The sequence below is a fragment of the Thunnus albacares genome, chromosome 12, assembly GCF_914725855.1.
Source record: "Thunnus albacares chromosome 12, fThuAlb1.1, whole genome shotgun sequence".
Taxonomy (NCBI): Eukaryota; Metazoa; Chordata; class Actinopteri; order Scombriformes; family Scombridae; genus Thunnus; species Thunnus albacares.
The window spans coordinates 26,166,247-26,183,875 of NC_058117.1; the positions used below are offsets into that span (position 1 = coordinate 26,166,247).

At 38.5% G+C, this 17,629-nt stretch overlaps 1 long non-coding RNA gene across 10 annotated transcripts in view; it reads left to right on the forward strand.

Annotated features, from left to right (window-relative positions):
- The window catches only part of LOC122994290, a 24,247-nt gene continuing 6,618 nt past the window's right edge, over positions 1–17,629 (forward strand). The window contains exons 1-3 of one of the 10 annotated variants that reach the window (XR_006406557.1): positions 4–105; positions 448–572; positions 1,160–1,267. This is a non-coding gene — a long non-coding RNA (uncharacterized LOC122994290). Of the gene's footprint in view, positions 106–136; positions 309–447; positions 573–1,159; positions 1,268–1,302; positions 1,367–17,629 lie in introns of those variants that run through there. The other 9 variants (XR_006406554.1, XR_006406560.1, XR_006406556.1 and 6 more) reach the window with 9 other exon arrangements.

Sequence of the window (17,629 nt, forward strand, 5' to 3'; positions counted from 1 at the left end):
TTTAATCTGGTATGTAGCATGCAATACAGACTAAAGAATGAAAAGAGGAAGAAGATGAGGAAGAACACCTGCATGACATGAAGCACAATCAGGAAACAAAGACAGGTACAGTGTTTTTGCTTCTCATTTTACTCTTGTGATGAAGCCATGTAAATGTTTATATTGAACTGATGATGGCTGCATTTTAGTACTTAGAGAAATCCAAAAAGAGAAATCCAAACACACATTGATTTTTTTCTTAGAGAAGGGAACACTAGGTTTATTTCTGCTCATTTCTCTCCAAATCCATTAAGTATTTCTAAAGCCAGGTCAGCGTCCCTCTTCTGGACCAGTTTAACCCTGAGTTTGGGCTTTATGAAATGACAGCAGCCCTCTGTCTGTATCCACAATGTCATATTTTTGTGTGTTTGGCCTTGTGAGGAACTTTACTTTCTGTTTACACTGTAGAGGAGCCTGAACTTTTGACATGCTGTCAGGTATGTCGGCCGTCCTCCTAAAAAGTTTCATCTTCTGTCCTTCATAACCCGGAGAGGTCATGAGATCCCAAACAGAGCTGTGAAGGGTGAGCAGAGGTCAGACTTCTTGTGATGAAGAAGATTTTCTGTCTGCTTCTCTCTAATTCTTCGGTTTAATAACCTCCGTGGCAGGCTGTGTCTGCGCTGCTTACTCCACTTTTGAAATACATGTTTGCTAGAATCCAATAAGTCAAAAACATTGTTCAGCTGTATAATTTTTCACTCCGTTTGTCAGCTAGTTGTCAGTGCTGCTTGGTGAGCTGAGTGTTACTATAAGTCTAAAACTGCACCCATCTGTCTTTCTTCCTCTTTTGTCTCCTTTCACCTCGGGGTGCATTATAATATTCAACGCTCTGTACTAAAATCTAAACTTTGCCTCTGGTCACAAGACAAGATAAGACAGTGATTACTTCAATAATTCAATACTCCAGTAGCTCAGTGCGAGTTAAAAACAGTAAACGCTGGATTATTTAATTCAAAATCAGTCTTTTCCTCTAAGGTACAAGTCCCAAGATCCCAGAAGTTACACGACTAATTGAGAAAGCGATAAGGGAATATTATGATGCATTTTTCTAAAATAAAACCCTGACAGTGAACACCGGCAGCTGGGATTAGTCTGTAACACCCAACTGACTGCTTTACAGGAGTGACTGGCAAAAACAGGATGGAGTTGAGCCAACACATCATCATCATCATCATCATCATCATCATCATCATTCTGTTGGAGGAAATAAGAGGCTCCCATCGCAGTGGTGAGGAGGCCACACGAGGAAATGATTGAATGAAATGAAGGATAAAGAGGAAGAGATTACAGAGCTCAGCGAGTATTTGATGGACCGCAACGTAAGATAGTTAAGTCGCAATTTCATTAAATGATGCAGATCTATAGAAAACTATTTAACAGTTTTACAAACAATTTTTTTTTGTTAATCATAAATTATTTGAAGAATAGGTTCAAGTCTGTCCTAAAACAAAAATTAGGTGCCCAATTGAACACTTTTTCTTGCTGTAATCATTCCTCCTGTTTATACTGACCATTAGATGATCCCTTCATAATGCACATGTATGTATTTAAACATTTACTTGCAGGTAATATGAGACTTCAGTTGTCTAGATTAGTCAAATCAAGTCAATCTCTTTCAGAGTTACTGGCTTTTTAGTGCCAAATTCCCTCTTTTTGTAATGATCCTTCCGCTGCAGCTGCACAGGAAAACACTGTCCGTCGAGACACAAAGAGGGAATTTTGTACTAAAAACACTGTAACTCCACTTTATTTGAATAACTCAGATGGCTGAAGCCTCATATTATCTTCAGATGAACTTTAACATAAATTTTTGCTCAAAACGAGGACAGTGGATTTTGTCCCCCATCACATACATTGCAAGCACATTTGGAGATATTCTAATGGTCAGTATGAACCAGAGGAAAGATTACAGTCAGCAAAACCTGTTTCAATGTTTATTAGGGTATGTGGCGATTTTTTTCAAGACTGGCTTAAAAAACCTTGAACATATCCTGTAAGAGCAGCCTTTTCATTCGTCAAAGACACCAAATATCAATCAATCGATCAATTTATTTATATAGCGCCAAATCACAACAAAAGTCATCTCAGGGCACTTTTCACATAGAGCAGTTCAAGACCGTACTCTTTAATTTACAGAGACCCAACAGTTCCCCCATGAGCAGCACTCGGTGACAGCGGTAAGGAAAAACTCCCCTTTAACAGGTAGAAACCTCAAGCAGAAGCCAGCTCTTGGTGGACGGCCATCTGCTTTGACCGGTTGTTGTGCAGTAGTAGTGGTTGCGTTCCCCCTCAACATCCGCTGGATACGATCTGCTGCTGATGTTCACTGGAAACGTGACTGGAGTTTTTCACTTCTGGCTCTTTTCTTTGTTCTCTGATGATTACCAGAGGCCCGTTTCACTAAATTTGCAACATGAGATAATTTCTCATATTGACAAATTTCACTAAAAACAAATGCCACAGCTGCAACCGGTGTATGATTGAGTGTTCTTTAGGTTCTGCAATTTGTGAGCTGCAATCTTTGGTGAAACGTAGGTCTGACTCTGTTTGCGATCTTTGTGTGAGCGCTGCTCAAACATCACTTTTGTGAAAAGGACCCCCAGATCTATTATTGCTGCCTCGCTGAAAGGGGACATATCATTTGTGATTTTCAGTCATTTTTATTGTGTTATGATGTTGGATGTCTATGTTAAACATAGTCAAAGTTCCAAAGCTTGAGATGAACATATGTAAAAATGTTCCCTGCAAGTTAAAAGTCAGGTCTGCTTTGATCGCTTTGTTTGCAATGTTACCTCTACTTCCTCCTCATGATGACGTCAGATTGTTCGTGCATGTCCGTTCTGTAGCCTTTGTTGTGTTGCTAGGAGTGTTGCTAAGGTTGTTTGCGTTGTCCGCTCGCATATTTCAGATCAGATTTGGGCTTGAATGTGTAGAGATGTATTTGAGAAGTTGACATTTCGAGGAAAGAACATTAAAAAATAGTGAAATTCTTCTTCTACTGCATGATACTGTACATCCCCTTTAAATTCACTTATGATTGTATATAAATTCCTATAGTTGTCAACAATTGACTCGAAAGTAACATTAAATGCTGCATTTCATTTGTTACTGGCTTTTTCTTAACCATCTTTTCTTTTTTGTAAGTAAGCAATGAGTGTAGAGAAAGAAGGAATAAGGAGAGAGAGAAGGGGACAGTGGGAGGGCGAGGAGAGGGATGGTTTTCCTGCTGCTAATAAACAATATTAAGGGAATACAGACAGCGTGGGGTTGTGCAATAATTAACCAAATTAGTGCACCCACAAAGCATCTGTTTCCACATCTAAATTAGTTTCCAACATGTATTCAATATGCTTGTAAAACACACACAAAAAAGAGAGGGAACACAATTCATACTGGGATAATGTTTGCAGAGTCGCAAAAGTCAGAGACTTTAAAATCTTCCTCATTTAATGACCAACTAATATTATTTTGGCCCAACAGCAGCCACATGTTTTCTAGTAGCTTATAAACATTATTAGTGATGTTCAGGTGTTTAGTGTTCAGCAGGTAGACAAATTCAAAGGAACATTTTCACCTTTTGTGTTTGTTATCCAGCCAGTTAAATATTGTTACAACAGTGGAAAAACCTAACTTTAAAAAAAAAAAGAAAAAATCTCAGCCTTTTAATGCTCAAACTGGTCATAAAGTTGGTGTGAAAGTGCTGTTAGCACAGTTGGGTTCTAATCAGCTTTCCTCCCAGGTGAAAATAAATGTTGATGTTCAAAGTCTCCCTGTAGTGGCAGGAGTACCCACCTGAGATATTAAAACGCTCCCATCGTCTGTTTCGCTGCACCACTGGACCAAAGCTCCATCTGCAAAAATAAACCCTCTTCAATTAGGTTTTTCTAATTTACTTGCCAGGTTGGGGGCAGTGTAACACTCCTAACTGAGCTGTGAAGTGGGAGCAGATGCCAGTTTCTCAAGTATTTTTCCCACCGGTGTAAATTCTCATTTCAAAGTCCTCTTTGTAATCATTTTCCAAATGTTCCTCAACATGGAAAAAAAAAACCAGGAGTATTATTTAGTGATGAATAGTCATGTTATTTTTGTGTCTAGTGTGGTGACTGATTAAATACTATGATACCCATGAGCCTCAGCAGCTGTTCAAATATGGAAAAGACGCCAGTCAAAGGTGGACATTGTTGTTGCAGTTGGGAACACAACGTCAGACTGAATTCATTTAAAATTGACCCAATCCAAAAGTAAAATGATGTTCTATAATCCAGAAATTGCATTGTTGCCTTTTATTGAAGTCAACAGTGAAGAGGCAGACAGGAAATAAGGGTAGAATTGAACTGTGGAGCATTATAGCTGCTGTTATACGTTGCACTGTAACCGTTTGGCAACCAGGGTGCCTCTAAAAGTAACTTGATTGTACCTGCTGATGTTTTTATCCACTTTCTATAATGTATAATCTTTAGCTTGAGCTTCAGCTCGCGGTAAACAACACAACAGAATTTGTATCTTTTTGCCTTTTTATCAAACCTTCATCCAATCCTTAAAGTGCTCCAACTATCAGTCCGGTTTTAACAGTACCTACAACATGTATCATGTATGTATGTGTTTGCTCTTGTCACCCTAACTATGTGGTCGTGTGTCTTTCTACTTACAGTAGATCTTTATTTATTTTTAGATTAATCTGTTGCTGTCCTGGTAGATCTGTTTTCCTCAGCCTCACTTCCTGTAGGGATTTTTCCTCTGGAGTCTTTGACCCTCCAAGATTCTTAAGTTTTAGTATTAAACTGTACAAAGGGCTGGCCTGATGTGTCACAGTAGAAATCCATTCATTTTTTTGGTCAGACCATCCTTCTCTACAACAACAAAAAAAACAAAAACTTTGTTTCTGTGGCCAAATCCAGCTTTTATAACAGCTCTGTCTCTTTCCCTTGTTTAATCCCTCCTTCTGCAAAATACAACTGACATATTGATTTTTCCACAAGACTGTAGCCAAATAGATATACCTCTGCAAATGTTTTCACTATTCTGTAATGTAAAAAAACATCTTCACTATGTCCTTGGCGAAGGACAAAGACGAACCATCGCTGACAGTGGTGCATGCATGGTGAAGTCACTGTCCTGTAGTGTTTCTGTAATTGCACAGTTGCATTTTTGGTGCATCGACCACTGTTTCTCCCTGCTTTCTCTTTCATCTAGAAGAGTGCAACCCTGACGACTGACTGTGATATTGTATGAATTTCATTTTTGTGGTGTTAGGTGCAAGACAATCTACTGCTGTTTTCATTGTCCTGCTGCAGTTGTTGCAAAATTGATTTTAGACTGCTGAACAACGATGCAAAGGCAGGCAAGCTAGCGGTCAGAATGATAGGTTGATTAGCTTCCCACGAAGGCAGACAGGCTCCCAGATCTCATCTGTAAAAGAAAGGATCACTTCATTGGAAATGTTTGGGGAGAAGAGACCTGAGAGTCTCACATTAGCAGAGAGGAGGGCACGGCTGCAGCTCAGGGATTATTCAGAGGGATGGATGGAAATAAACAGACCGGGCTGTCAGACAACGATCCCTATATACTGTAAATGAAATATCTGGAGGGCTGGGAGGTTCTGATAAAGGGTAATAACACACATATATACTCACATTCACACATGGCTACAGATGCATAAAAATGCAAAAAAAAAAAAAAACATATTTCCAAACCAACATGTGTAATATATCACAGTCTGAAGGGAATGCTGTGTGCTATTGTAATCTCATGATATGGTTACTGTACTATCTGCCCATTTGAATGATGACCGCGCTGAATATCCCTATACAATGTTTTTATGTGGCAGAATATATACTGAAGATAAAGCTAAACAGTCAGACAGCCTCTCTCCGCTTGAATGATTCCCACCAAACAGCTTCATGATAATCTCACGCTGCAGAGATGAGTTGCATCTTCTTGATTGAAGTCCTGTTGGTTTGAGTTTCAGCAAAGGATCAGCTCACCAGAGGATTTATAGAATATTAAAAAAAAATGTTATCTCTGATCTAAATTGTCTTTAATTTTGCAGATAAATTATTTTCATATTTCAAACTCAACCAGTAAAGGAATAAAAGTAATCTGAAAATTGATCATTCATTTAGGGCTGCAACTATGGATTCTGTTTTCCTTGATTTTAATCAGTTTAAAAAAGATACATGCACAATTTCCCAGAGTCTAAGGTTATGTTATCACATTACTTAATTAGTCTGACCAGCAATTAAATACTCTAAAATCTTCAATTAACAATGATGTAAAACTGAGAAAAAACAGCACAAACTGTCACATTAGAGAGACTTGAACTAGTAATTACTTATCATTATTGCTCAGATTTCCACTCCATTTCAGTTCAGCACAAAAAAACAGCACATGCTGTTTATGTCAACTTGAATCAACAGCTCTGTGTGACATGTAAACAAAATACCGGGAGTGCCATCAAAATTGTAAAGAAATCAGACTAGTAATAAACAAATCCTATATTTTATGGCTTGTTGTGACAGCGTCTTTGCCGACACTTAAAAGCCGTGAAAAGATGAAATTAAGAGTTTACACAGCATCTCTACCACCTGCTGCTGTGTGATTATCAGCTGACAGAGAGTCGTCTGCCGTCTGTACTCCGTTCAACTGGGGTTCTGTGCCCTCGTCACATCGTAAAAAGCTGCAACGCCCGAATAGAGCTCAGACATGGAGCACTCTTGTGACCTCACTCAGAAGTGTGTCAAAGGTGCAACAGATGTAAAACTATCAACTAGTACAGGTCAGTGAAACAGTCCTCTGCTGGTTACCGAAGCCACCTGTTACCAGTCTCAACTACTGCTGGTGTTAAGTTGCTTTTTTAAAAAGCAGGTCTACATTGGATGGAAGATTGGAGGTGTGATGTCACTGGTTGGTTTGCATTGGAGCCAGTTTGAAGCCCAGAGTTGCAGCTTATGTTTGGTGCCATCTTTTCCATTTGGAGCGAGGAACTTCCAAATAAGGAGTGCGGGGTGTTGCCTTTCACGATCTGGAAACACGCCATGCCACCTCAGACTGAAGCGAACACTAGCTTACTGGGAACACTGAGCAGGGAAGATATCATGTAGCCTTTTTCCATTGGCACTTTTGTCGGCATTGAGTCAAACCATGCCATGTTCATTTGTGTTTCCATTACCAGTTTAAATGTGCTGAGTCGTGCCTGAGATGTACCTTTCAATGAAGTCGGGTCAAAGCATGCACGACCCGCCTCCAAGTGGGTTGGGGGCTTAGATGGGCTTTGTCATTCAGGGATGAGCCGGCTAACTTCCCGTTTAGCCCTTCGCTAACTTGTATGGGATAAAATAATTGAACAGTGTGGCTCTTCTAGACTTTACAAATGTTATCAGACCAAATGGATCAACTTCTGATAGTGAAATGAGTTTTACAGCTGCTCTTTTCAACACTAGGAGCGGCCAGGAAGTGCAGGGGGGGCTATTTACTCAAGCCCACGGTGCACTTCTTGGGGAAATAGTGTTAAAGAGGACGCTGCTTTCAAACATCATTGATTCAAGATAGGTGCGTCATCAGTTAAAGACACACCTTCAAACAGGTAGCCCTGTTGTAATGGAGATATAAATCCCTGCCACGCTGGGCTGACGCGCTGAGTCAAACTGATTCAAGCCAAGCCAGCACATGTGAATAAAATATTGCAACAATAGTCTGACTCAGTGCGAGTCCCTTGCCGGGGAGAGCAGCGGGTGTCAATCACAGCTGTCAGTCAACACCTACACAGCAGACATCAAAGCTACTATAAGTCTTCAAATCTTATTAATGGAGCAAATATTACCAAAATGACCATGAGCAAACTTATTAGAGGGCCCGAATTTAGTGATTGAGAACATAAGACTTAGTACTTCTAGAGAGAGGTTGATGAGTGATGATGGTTTTTGAATGGGAGTCTACTGGGATTTTTGGGATTTGGCTGTCGGTGGTGCTGTACTTTAAGATACTTGTCCGTCGAGCCTCAAGCTGTGGTGGCTGCCACTTGATGGAAACTTTATTGATTTATTGAACTTACAGATCAACAACCAGTTAACCTCAAACAATTTTTTTCTGCGAGATAGTTAAAATATTTTGCTTTTAAATACTGTGTTTAAAGCGCTCTTTACTGCTTATGATATTGGAAAAGTACAAGCAACTTTAACGCTTATTCCAATGTTGCAAACACTGCTCTGAGCTGCTCTGGATGACAGCATCAGCTAAATGCCTGAAATGTAGATGGAGAGATCCTGTCTGCGAAGTGATGGACGAGGCGACTAGAGAGCGACAGATGGAGACAAACACAGACAGATATAGACGGAGGCCGACAGAGAGCGAGCCGGGGGAACGCTGAACTCAGTGCAGCCACAGAGGGGCTCATGACAGACACACTGTTTCTCCCTGCTTGGCTGCTTTAATGACAGCCAGCAAACTCATTCAGCAGGACAAACAAATCACTGGGACAAACCTCTGCAGGCATCTGCCATCACACACACACACACACTAACACACACAAACACTGCTCCCTGCTGGAAAATCTATAACTCTGCTGGGGTCTTCAAGTGGGGGAAAAAAAACCTGCACACATATAAAAACTGAAGGGTTTGTCTGCTTGTGTGGAAAAGTCAGTGGTTCATAGGTAAAGAAAATAAGAGAAAATGAACGAGGGAAAAGGTTTTTTTTCTTCTCCTCTAATGTACATTCAATCAATACACCTTTCAGGTCTCTTTCAGGATGAAATTTAGCTTTTATGGTTTATTGGATTGAATGAGTTTTTCACCAAACAAATCAAATGAAGCCACACAGCAGGGGTGATAAACACAGGCAAACAGTCGGTAGCCAGGCAGATGGAAACCAATAATCACTGAAAGCACTTTAAAGTCACTTGGTAAGTTAATGACTGGTCTTTATTAGAGGATGGTGTAGAAAAAGATTTAGTTAGATAACAAGGGTGTTGCCACTTTGGCCAAGCAAAATTCATAAACAAGATAGTCACAGATTTTATCAATGTTTATTTTTTTAGAATGAGTTATTCAATTTTAAGAAAAGACTTCAGTAGACTCAGGCGGTAATAGGGCTGCACCTAACAGTTATTTTCATTATCGATTAATAGTTTTGTCTATAAAATGAAACAGAGAAAAATGCCCGTGATTTCATGATTTCCTCAAGCCCAAGGTAACGTCTTCAGTCCAAAATCCAAACATGACATCACCTCACATTTAAGAAGCAGCAACGTTTGTCATTTTTCCTTAAAATTTTCTGTCGATCAACTAATCAATTAGGATCATCTAACGCTGAATCATGGCAGCGCTAATATTTAGCTACCACAAAAGCTAAACCTAAAATATCATAGTGTATTGCCTGAAACTGTTGTACAATTGCATTTTTAAGTACCACCTACTTTTTTTGTAATTAACAAGTCTGTAAGTAGGTTAAAAGGTGCCACTAAAGTGAAAGTGAGTTTAAGAGTTAGCTTATGATGGACGTTGTGTCTGTCATGTTAGCAGCTGCAAACAAAAAGCTGAATTAGCCTGAAAAGATCTCCCAACTACAGTATGAAAACTATAAATATGAAAGTAAATATGGTTGATGTACCAAGCTTACATAAGTCGTAGATTTTAGCTACAAATTGCTGTTTTATGGCTGCTGATGCTAGCACGCCATGCTAACTTGAGATAACTAACATTAGCTTGCGGCAGGCAGTTATACTCATGAGATGACTTATTGTAATTGTAGCTAACTGAAAGTGTTCAACCTGTATTGAATTTTTGCTGTTCTTAAAATTTGTGTTTTGTCATGTGTTTAGTGTTACATCACAACAGAGTTATCAACATCTCATTTATGTTTGTTAATTGTTTCCTCAGTAAGTTAGTTGACAGTGTTTTACAGCCAATCAATAATTGGAAAAAAATCTCTGCACACCTGATTATGCAACAGGTGCGTCGGAGGAAAGTAACTTGAAAACGGGGGCGGCTGTGGCCCAGGTGGTAGAGTGAGTCGAAGTGTCCTCGGGCAAGATACTGAACCCCAAATTGCTCCTGTTGGCTGCACCATTGGTGTGTGGATGTGTGTTTGAATGATTAGATCCTCCTGATGAGCAGGTTGGCACCTTGCATGGCAGCCCCTGCCGTCAGCGTATCAATGTGTGTGTGGATGGGTGAATGTGACTTATAGTGGAAAAGCGCTTTGAGTGGTCGGAAGACTAGAAAGGCGCTATATAAGTGTAGTCCATTTACCAAGTGCAGTCCAAAACTATCAGGAAATCTCACAACGTTTTGGTCTGTCCGATTTTTGAACAGTTGGGTGTAAGATGTATGAAGGTGTAAAAAACATGAACTAATTGTTTTGTATTGTATTTTTTTTTATCAGGACAGTGTACAGTTTTTTACATAAATGATGCACTGTACCAGATTTAGCTTCAAGCTAATTTTCATCTGCAGTCCCTTACAATTAAAACATATAACAGCACAATAACAAACACACAGGACACACTACACAAAATACAAAGCTACACACAATGTCACATCACATACACCCACAATGTCACAATGTAATAAATATTTCAGCGGTAAGTGAGACAGTGTGCGGGAGATTTTCTCATTGTTTTTGCTGCCAATTAATAAAAAAAAATAAGCCTACAGGTACTTCTTGCCATAACTTTGCACTATCTGTTATTCAGGCACAAACGCCTTTCCCTCTGTGCCATAAATCAGATTTTAAAGCTGGAGTGCGGGACTTTTACATATAAATAAACCTTTGTTACATTCAAGCCCTTGCCAAACAAGTTCACACAAAGCTGATTAAGCCTATCACCGCCAGGTAAATCTCTCTGTATTTTGCAGTAGTTTTTAAATCTGGTGTCTGTGGTGACTTTCCCGTGCTGGCGCACTGGTAGTGATGCATTTTACGTCAACCAGCAATGATTGGTTTGTGACTGTCGACCAGGGTGGACTGTCCTCAGTGCCCTCCCACTGCGTCATGTCGCTGGGGCGAGCTCCAGTTTACATAAAAAGCATCAGGGGTCAGCGGCGATGCATTGACAGTGTTTGTGTAATTACTCTCACTGCCAAAGGGGGGAGATGTCGACATATCTTCACATATTTCTGATATAATATTCAGGTAGAAGGAGGCAATAGGAAAGGACAACATATGGACAACAACTTCAAACCTGGAGTTTGATGATGAGCCAGTTGTCAAAAGGAGTTATACACTCCATTGCCTTATTGTATGGTAAGAAATATGATTAAAATATTGATGCTTGTGATCATACTGTAGGTTTTTACTTTGTTTTTTCGTACAGGTTACTGCAATTAAAAGTGCTTTACAGATGACTGACAAACTGTTAATAAGAGAATAAATGTAAACAAATTTGAGACTAATGAAAACAAAAATGTAATAAAACCAGTAAAATAGATTAAAATAAAATAAGAACTGGATAAAAACAAACAGGACAACAAAAAAAAATTTAAAAACATGAACACAATAAATGATTAAAGAGAATAAATAATGGCTAATTTAATCATAAACCAGGCATAAGACATAGGTTTTAATTTTACATTTAAAGATATCAACAATTCCACTTTTAAATGAAGAATGTGGCAGCCTAATAAATACAGTATATGATTATTTCTCCATGACATGGGGACAAAGTTAGTGAAAACTCTCATATCAATTCAAAGCTTATTCATGTAGTTCATTACACATATAAATGTCACCCAGATCGCTTGGAATAAAGATTAAGAATTAATCTCTGTCATGGAAACTAAGCAGCCGTCACAGTAAACTTGTTTCAGCCTTCATCAGCGTCAGCGTTGCGTCAGAAAGGTTGTGCGTTGATTGACAGGTGTGATGTGCGTCTGAGCATCCCAACTAATTTTGACAAATAGCTCCGTTGTGTGCAGCATCACAAACTGCAGCGGCGTGAAATGAGCTTTAATTACCCACAGTTATTACAGCTCTGACGTTGTTTGTGCTTTGTTTCGCTCCGGCAGACACCGACTCGTTTGGTTTGTAGATGAGTTGAATATGTTTCTGTTGTTTTTTTTTGAACGTGGAACATCTCTAAACATCTGTGTAACGTGTGTGTGTGTAGATGCATCAGTTATAGTACAGAGCACATGCTTGATCTTTAGTGTTTTCCATATCTGATCCGTAAAAAGTGATACATTTATTTATGCCTTTTTATTTATGAGTAAGCTTTATCTGTAAGACACAGACCAATCAGGATCAGATGAGTAGAAATCTGAATTTATCTCTCTAAAGTAACGGCAGCAAAGACTTATAATTACACGTTAGATGTCTGCATGAGTTTAGAGCTTTTAAGTGGGTGTGTTTGCTGTCAGATCCGGTAATTAGCCTCTCTGATCTGAACACAATGAACACTTTGTTAAAGCTTCATTAAACTGTCACTAGATTTGATTAATTCCAGCAGGAATTAAGAAAATTATGCTTATTTAATCATCAGGGGCCCGTGTTTTTAAAATTAAATAACAGGCCCAAGGTCCCGAGAGCCATGAAACTCACTAAACACACAAAAGTGATATTGTAAACTTTCAATTCACGCAGGGAAACACCAAAGTTATCATTTTATATATCTTTTATTTTTAGTGTGGCGGTAATTATTTCATGCTACCTGGCTGAACGCTGCATATCTAACTAACACAAAAAAAGTTATAATACTGCTGGAATATTCAAACATTTCAAGTCCAATACTCTGCTGAATGACAGTTATGGCTGCAACTAATGATTCATTTCATTATAGATTAATTAGTTAATTGTTTTGTCTATTAAATGTCAGGAAATAGTGAAAAATGCCCCACAGTCAAAGCTGACGTCTTTAAATGTCTTATTTTGTCCAACCAACAGTCCAAAAACCACGTATGAAAGCAAATCATCACATTTGAGAAGCTGAAACCAGTTAATTTTGGGCATATTTACCTTAAAAAGTCACTAAAATTATTATTCAATTGTTAAAATAGTTGCTGATTAATTTTCTGTCAATTAACTGATCGATTGATCGACTAATTGTTGCAGCTCTACTGACAGACAGTTAGTGTTTTGACCCCTGACAGACTGAATAAAACACAATGATAAATTTCAATTGTTTAATTAGATGTTTAACTAAATGTATCCTCAGGACTTAATTCATCAATATCTTGATCAGGACAGAACAGCGACGTGTCAGAGACTTTGAAACTTGAAACTTTAGTTTGTAAATTATATGTGCATTGACTGTATTTTGCTATTAATTGACTCTGGTCCCAGTGAACAGTATTAACTGCACCAGTAATTCTGTCTTTTAGACCAAAAGAGAAAAAAAATCAGTGAGAAATCTGTGAAATTGTCTTGTACACCACAACCCTGAATTACAAGGTAATAACGTCAGCTTTACACCTCTTATTCTATTATATATGTGTGATTATATTGTATATCACTGTTTCATCTCATCACATTAGACACTAAGCTTTTGATCTGATTATTTTACCAATGCTTGTAATTCAGAACTCCACTTGGGTTTTAATGTGATATTGGGTTTAGAAAATCCAGGATTAAGAGAGCTTGTTAATAACCAGCCTCATGATACAAGTTATCCAGGATCAGAAATGTTAGGCTTAGTGAAGCCTGGTAGTTCAAAGAGAGTCAGACTTCAGAGTTTTGTGATAAAGGCTTCTGGTCAGAATTTAGTGTTTTTGTTAAGAAACAAAAGCATTGGCTCTTAAAGTTTCAGCAAAACAGCCGTTAGAATCTTTATCATGTGTAATTTGATGTATTTCAGAGTGAAACAGAATATGCAGGTGGGATGTAAGAACAATCAAATCATTCAGATTGGATTAGATCGCTCAAAGTGGGACTAGCTTTGAGAATACAGCGCGAGGACTGTTGGCATCCAGCCACACATCCATCACCTGTATTATCAGGAGGAGGTTGGGGCAGAAATTATTATATTAGACCTCAACCACATTTTTTTGAGAATATAAACACAGTTTATGCAGACTCAGATCCAAACATACTCCTCCTACTATATTATTGCTCTGCCAGCTGCACAACCTCTCAACTTGTTCTTTGAGAGAGTCAAGAGGTTGTGATACAGTATGTAGCACAACAAGCTAGCGAAGCTCTGTCTTTGGAGCTGTTTTTAAACAAACTAACCTGCCCAAAGCTCTCTGTGGTGAAGGAACATGTCACCCAGTACAATAATGTGACTCACTGATGTGTTTTTAATAGTTTTTGGACAACAACGGAGGTCTACAGCACAGAGGAATAAGATAAATAAGGCTTTTAATACCTGTGAGTTCATTGTTGGTTTGGCTCTGCACATTTGTTCACAGTAAGGAAAAACATAGAAAGTCACCAGCCTTATCTTTTAATGATGCGCAGTGTTAGCTTTTTCCAATGGGGACGTATGTTCCTCCATAACATTTTGAAATCTTCCACTTTTGCTTTCTTTTTATTGTAAGATCCAACTTGTATAACTCCCCTTGCATCGGCTTCAGTTTGTTGTCGAATGCAGGTGAAATTTCCTCCTCTGATCATTTCTTCAAGTGATCCCCGGGGTTCATTTTTCCTCCGCGGAGCTTAACTGACATAACAGTGACCAGAGATTTTTTTTTCCAGAGGCAAATGCAGTTAAAAGGGGATCTAAAGTTCAAACTTTAAGCTCAATTGTTTGAAGAAGCGGTGTAGTTGGCGTCCTGACATCTTTCCATCAGAAGACATTCTGAACTTCATATATTTTAATGTTTTATGGGAAGAAAAAAAGAGAGGAATCTTTATATTAATACACAAAAGAGATGTAAAGCAGTGGACACATGATTTAAAGTAGGAAAATGTATTATTTTATTGTACTGTCAGATCATTCAGAGCAGCTTTTACAAGCAGAATCCCATCATGCTGCCTGCAGCTTCTTTTACTTCAACATAAAACAATGAATGTGTTCAGGTTTCCGCTTAAATGCACATAATGTAGTTTGCTTTGGAGAAAGCTGTCAGCAAAACGGTTCATTATGAATATTCATAATAACTGTAGAAAGTAGTCGATTTGCACAAAAACACCCACACTACATATTTATGCTTTTTATTGTGCTGCGGTTAGCTTTGGGTAAAAGCAGCCGTGGTGCATTATGAGCGCATATTTCATTACCTGAACATTACAATAGGAGTAAAAAAAACTACTTGTGCTCTTTCCAGTCACTTCAGGGAATAGTTGCTCAAATGAATAAATACATTTCTTTGTATATTAGTTCTTAAGCACTGATTTAAAGTAAAAGTATTGCTGGATTGCACAGTCGTTTCTCCTGGTTTATATACAACGTCGTTTTTTTTTCTTGGTGCTGTTATCTCTGCTGGCTGCTTCTCACTCTCCCACCTCCCTATCTCATCACTGATTTTTTTTTTTTTTTTTCCCCCTGTAATAACACATAATTGGTTTTCTGCACCAAAACTCGTTCATGCAGATAATCTTTCATTTGTCTCAGTGAGAAAAATGAATGTTAGATTACACTTTAATGGAGCTTGGCACACTTTTCCCAGTACACACATGCCACATTCACGCTGCTGTCTTCACTTTCTGCAAAAATGGTTTAGTGTTTTCTAAATGATTCAAAACTAATCACATATCCAATAAATCACTATTTGAAGCGACTAGGAGGCAGAGAACAGAAACTCCACAGTAAAAAAAAAATAAAAGAAAATCTCAAAATCCTTCCAGACTTCCAGTTTTTGCCTTTTTATTCATTCAGGCTCAAAAACATTTTGGACATTTCACAAACTACTTAGTGTAGCCTTAAAGTTTTACTAAACTTCTAGGTAAGGAATACAAATTGACTGCAAATAATTGTTTGTTTGGGTAAACAATGTATTTTAATTAAGGTCGAGGTTTGCAAATGACATTTCTGGTCATTTCCTTCAGTCCTGTATTGATTCACATCACTGTAGATCATTTCCCAGCTTTTACAGACATGCTGTCATCTTAATCTTAACTGTTTTGCAACAAAGTTTTAAGCTGCATTTGTGTGAAAGCAAGAAGAGCTGCAACGATTAGTCGACCGAAAGAAAAGAAATCGATTCATCATTTCAGTCTCAAGCAAAAATCCCAAACGGTTCTGTGGTTCCTGATAGTAAATTGAATGTCTTAAGTTTTTGGACTGTCGGTTTGACGAAACAAACAATTTGAAGACATCACTGTGGGCTCTGAGTAATTGAGACTATCAGGGTCATGTTGTGGTTTATGGTTTTGGCCTGAGTGGTGACAGAAGTGAGAGCTTGTGGTTGAAACTTTTTAGCAAAAAGATAGAAGTTGAATGACCCTGAAAGGTTTGGCAACACAGATGGTTGCTCTTTTTTTTTTTTGTATTTCCCATCCCTTTAATGGAAACACTGACAGTTCTGACATGATAAAAAAAAAGAAAAAGTGAAATCAAGCAGCTGTCTTTTAAGGAAAGAAGACTTTTTGAGGTTTTTTTTTTCAAGGCTGTTTGGAGCAGCGTTTGAAATGTGTGTTAAGTGGTGCTGAAAAGGCAATTTGCTGCTTGCAGATCTGGAGTCTTTTTTGAAATGTTCAGGACAGGATGTGCAACATCTCGTAGACTCGGAGAGGTCAGATGGTGCTGATGTGCTGCTGTTTTCATATTTATATGTTTTTCATGAGAACTAAACTGTGCAAAAGTTCTGATACAAAAGTTTGTTGACTGTGGAAATAACTGAGAGTTCAGCAGATGTGTGTGAGGTTTATAAGTTCACTGTCAGACTGTAATGATGCTGATTTCATGTGTTCAAACAGCAAAAAGGAACAGATATCAGAACTGTTATCAACCAGGTTTTAAATCAAATGCAATGCTTTAAAATCCTATGATAAGTAGGCCTAAGGCTGCAACTAATGATTGTTTTTATTATCGATTATTCTGCCAATTATTTTCTCAATTAATTGGTTGAACCATTAGTCTAGTGAAACATGTCCATCACAGTTTCCCAACGAACAAGGTGAAGTCTTTAAATTGCTTATTTTGTCCAACCTGTTGTGGATATTGTGAGCGATGGTCAGCACCTCAGTGGAGAAAAGCGGACACAAGCCTTTGATGTCTTAAAGCTGAAAAAGTTTATTGAAGTTCTTGATCAAGGAGAACTGAAATAGTGAACATCGAAGTCATCTGCAACTCGGATGCTGACTCTTTCCATTCTGTCCTCTGAAGGTCCTAGTGAGTCCTAGTCTTTATCAGCCTACGATCTGAAAAATTAGTCTAATTGGTTCACAAGTTTCTAAACAAGGAACTGCATTTTACCCATGTCAGTTTAGGTCACGTTGCGTGGAACTTCAGCAGTTTTGGTTTGAATGTCTGACTGTGTCAATAGAATCTACGCATCCACCTATCTGTGTTGTCTAGGAAAGCCTCCTCTGACCTTGGTGACCATGGCAATGCTGATTTACCCTCTATCAGAGATGTTTCTGCTTTCCCCAAAACATCACAGACAGCTGGAGTCTCAAGGAGAGGAGAATATGTCCCCTTCCTGCGTAAGAATTACAGTGTGACCTCAAGGCCCAGACTTCACCCAGTGTAACCCAATGTGTAACCCCTAAAGATGGA